Source organism: Notothenia coriiceps, unplaced genomic scaffold (genome assembly GCF_000735185.1).
Source record: "Notothenia coriiceps isolate Sejong01 unplaced genomic scaffold, NC01 NC01_scaffold00038227, whole genome shotgun sequence".
NCBI classification, from domain to species: Eukaryota; Metazoa; Chordata; class Actinopteri; order Perciformes; family Nototheniidae; genus Notothenia; species Notothenia coriiceps.
In genome coordinates this window covers 77,192-81,698 of record NW_011370928.1, presented here as the reverse complement: position 1 = coordinate 81,698, position 4,507 = coordinate 77,192, and positions in this window count along the sequence as shown.

Here is a 4,507-nt window from a genome sequence, read left to right as displayed (position 1 = left end):
TCTCACAGGCTGTAGGGAGGATCCTCCACTGCAGACCAGACTATAGGTTCAGACATCATGAATCCACACAAACAGCTGGAAGCACATCAACACACATCTGTGCCAGACAGACCTATGACTCCACACAATTCTGAACAACATGAGGGAAAAAACTGTTTCCAGTCACAAATTGGTAAACTGGACATTTTCACTCACTCACACACTTCAATATCATATTATAAGTCAAGTAATGACGACGATCAGCAGGGTTATTGTCTTTAAAAAAAGAAAAGTAAAAAAAAAACGTTTTGGGGGAGTATTTTCTTGAATAGAAGTATATACCACACTACTTCAAAAACAAGCAAACAGTAAAGGTCTATCATTGAAGAGCATATGAACCACTTCTAAATAAAGTTTTTTTTCTCTATATATAATGTTAATGTTATGGCTTGTGAAATAGAACTAATCTTTTCAGCTTTATATGCTTTGAACAGTTTACATAAAGTGTGTTTTATTTACAAAATCATGATATGTTTTTTTAAATGTTAAATTCTAACTATTAAATAAATATTGTTAAGTTAAAAAAATGCACTTTAGATGTGGCAGAGTAGAAGTTTAAAGTAGCAAAATATGTAAATAAGTAAAGAACTTGTTGTTCTCAAGCCCAATACTTCAAAAAGTACCTTGGTCATTTTTCACTGCTGAAAGGGGCATTGAGTCTAATATAGCACAATTTGGGGCTTTTACTCTATATGTATTTTAAATAAATACAAATATTCCGACATGGTTTATAGTCAATTATTTTACATGAAGCAAAGCATCCCGGTTAATGGTGACTTAATGCAGTTAACCTCTAACAGTTTGACCACAATTACCTTACAGTATGTGTGATTACCTTATTTATCCCTGAACATCTATGTATTGAATATTTCACTTAAATTCCACTAGACTTGTTAGCTGTGTTTTGCTCTAATGTGAACAGATTTACAGTTTTTCTTAGTTGTTCTCTCGTTTGTTTTCATTACAGGGTGACAACCAAAGACTGTTATATATAAAGTGACAACAAACCCACTTACTGTACAAGACTGAACACCATGTTGATGTATTTTTATAATTAAGGGCTTGTACACTGTGGGTATTCTGTGGTTGGAAGTGCTGATGCCTGTGGTATTTTCCTATCATGTCACGGTCCAATTAGAGGAAAAGCACTCATTAGTGCACTAGTGTCAAGACAATAATGATAACACATTCTGGTGTAAAGGACCGTGCCAACCAAACAGGCAAACACAGACACCACGGGTCAACAATTCCACCAATACAGTACCATAGAAATAGGAAGTATCAAGCCCTTGACAAGTTGGATTAAAAACACCGGCCCAGATACAACTCTGCCACTGAGGAGTTGACTGGGTCAAGTTGAAGGTTTAGAAAGTATGATCTGTACGCCCCCTTGTGTTTAAAGTTGTCTTCGTTTTATTTCTGCTCTGCAATGGTTTGACAGCTAACTGCACATGTTCACATTACAAAACGTTTTTGGAAGCTGTCGTCTTTTAGACTATTGTCTCTTTGGTCTCCTGCACCTATTCTGGACTTCAGTGTGTGAAACTGTACTCTAGACAATTTAAAAGTGAATCTGCTGTGAGGGTGACATGGCAGGCTGAAGATGAACTTGGGGTCCATTTTAATGTGGAGTGTATTATCTTTTTTTTAAATTCTTAATATTTATCCAACATATATAAACACCATATGTTCTGCCACTCTCATCATATCTCAGTTTATTTTTCCAAATCTGAGTCTTATTTAAAATGTTTGGGTAATATAATATACTTGCTTATTGATGTATTGATCTGTCCTGTCAGTTGTGTTGCACTAGAATCGTTTTGGGAGCTATATGTGTACAAAATGGACATTTAGCTAATATTCAATTTTTGCATTATACTGTGAGTCTCTAAAAGCTCTATTAAAGTATTACTAACCAGACGATTTCCAGTACAGTGAGGCACTGGAGAAATTCAGTCTAATGAGGCAAGAATAGCAGCACACAGAGTATTCCGCTTTAATATGGATTCTAAACAGGGCATACACTAAGTAATGCATACTAGATATATGGAATGTTATGGATTTCTGGCAATCATGCATGAAATACAAAATGATCATTAAATAATATTAGTTCATAGACTTGAGCTGCAGTATTCCTGTTCACCTCCCTGCAGGCCAGCGGTCACCTGACAGAGAGGGAAGATCAGCAAAGCACTGATTATCACTGAGATGAGGCACAAAGCACTGATTATCACAAATAGAGGTCCAACACACTGGATCTCCTGGGGAGGGGAGAGCCAGCTTCTTTTTCTGGATCCAAAACTGCTTTGTCAGCAGTGGAGGTCGTTTTCAGTGTTGGCTGCTTTAAGCCATCAGGCTGTTTAGAGCTGCATGAGAGGCAGAAACACAGAGAAATACAGGAGTAGAGGTGATGCACAGCATGTGGTTGTAAGCATTGGGGTTCATTCAGTAGATTCATTTTGCTCTTGCCTTCTTCCAAAATGAAAAGAGACTTGGTAACTTCCTGGCTGCGTTTTTGGCAAAGTTATTTAAAAAAGGAAATAACACAACAATCTTACACTTCTATTATCAAAGGACAAGCACAAAGCAACTCTTTTTCAGTTTGACTTCTGTTCAGTTTAATATAAATATGCACTTACGATGCTTGATTAGGGAGGCTAAAGAAGAAGTTAGACACACATCTATGATCCAGCCATTGAAAGCCTTTCATCTGCAAAATAAAGATAAAATAATGAAAATGCTTGTCACAGAAATTCAAGCAGAGTATTGATGTGATGAATAGAACATGATCACAAAGGACCTTTAGAGGGAGACAAATGAGAGCATATCAGCGGCTGTTTGAAGCAACACTCACACAGGACAAGAATAGGAGCACCAACAGGTGACAGGCACTAATGAGACATAATTAAATCCGACAGCTCATTTCATTTTATTTAGAAGATTTTTCCATGGATTAAAAGCTTATTATGCTTTTTATATTTGTTAGCAGATGGAAGCAAGGGAACACTGCCACTAGACCGTTTACAGTAAGATAGAGTTTGTATATAACCACACAGCTTGTATTTTACACTCTTGAATACACTTAATATGGATGAATAATACTGTACAGGATTCAGATGTCTTATGTTGCCTTGTGACTGTGGTAAAGTGTTTCCTTCCTGTGAAGTGATGATAATCTAATCTTACTAAACAGGAAATGTATTCTAACCTTTCTGTCTTTCACATTATGATCTGTTGCACCCTGTCTTGATTTTAATATTGCATCAGTTAGCATCACATCAAGCATCATCACCTCCAGCAGAGGCCTCTCACTGTTCACTTCTTTGATGTGTAAAAACACCTGAAAGGACACGAGAAGCTGAAGCAGCGTGTCATAGCATATGTGCGTGTCTCTGTGTGAACCAGCTACTGAGATAAAAAATGACCACATGTATGCAATGACTAGTGAGCTGCAACCTCAGTCTAAAAATACTTAATCTGTGCATTTTCAGCATCAGCAACTTTATCTGAATCCAGTCCCTTCCCTTGATGCTGGTTTAACCAAATACAACAATTTGTTCATACTTTCACACAAACGTTTGCTATTTTTCTTGAATTATTCAATTATTTTTGCATTAATCAATTAGTCCTTACCCAATTATAATGATACTTTACTTCCACGGCACATGATGATCCACAGATGTTTAAATAACTTTACTGACCCGTTTCCTCATAAGGACCCATAATCAATCTTCAGTTTTTTCATAATTGAAGGCCCCCATATGAAAACACAACAATTAGGATGTTAAAATTGACCTGATTAAATCTGCAGCAGTGTATAAGGGCCATATACAACTTTGAACAGACTCATTTTGGACCCAAAACAGACTCTGTTGAGAGTTTCTGTCCTATATGGGAAACACCAGGATTGTATTTCTCATTCTTATCATCCACAGCAGAGTATCTTTACTTGGCTTTACATTTTGCAGCAAAGAAAATTGCACCATATATGTGACAAGAAGGAGATAACTGTCTTCCTATCAACCCACATGCACCTCACCAGTGTTGCCAGTGTTGACCAGTGCTTGACGACTGGCAGCATCTCACCCATCTTATCTGACTTTGATAAGGAGTTTGACTTGGAGTTAAATGTATACATTTATTCATGGCCATCAAGAAGGATGCTTATGTCCTAGTTAGAAACACTTTTTTGTATTCCCTATCAACCCACAACTCATTACCTGTACCAAGATTATTCTGACTGACAGTGACATAAGATAACTCAAAATTGCAGCTTTGTGGTAAAGTTTTAAGGGCCATGTAGTAAGGAACATTTATTTGTTATCACACTGGTATAGTGGGCCCTGACGCTTTAAGAGTGACTAAAGGACAAGCCTTTCCCAAAGACACAAAACAAATGAACAAAGAGATTGTGTTGTGGTTATAAATTACACCTGTTGTGACTATATGCAAAAGGCCATGTATATAC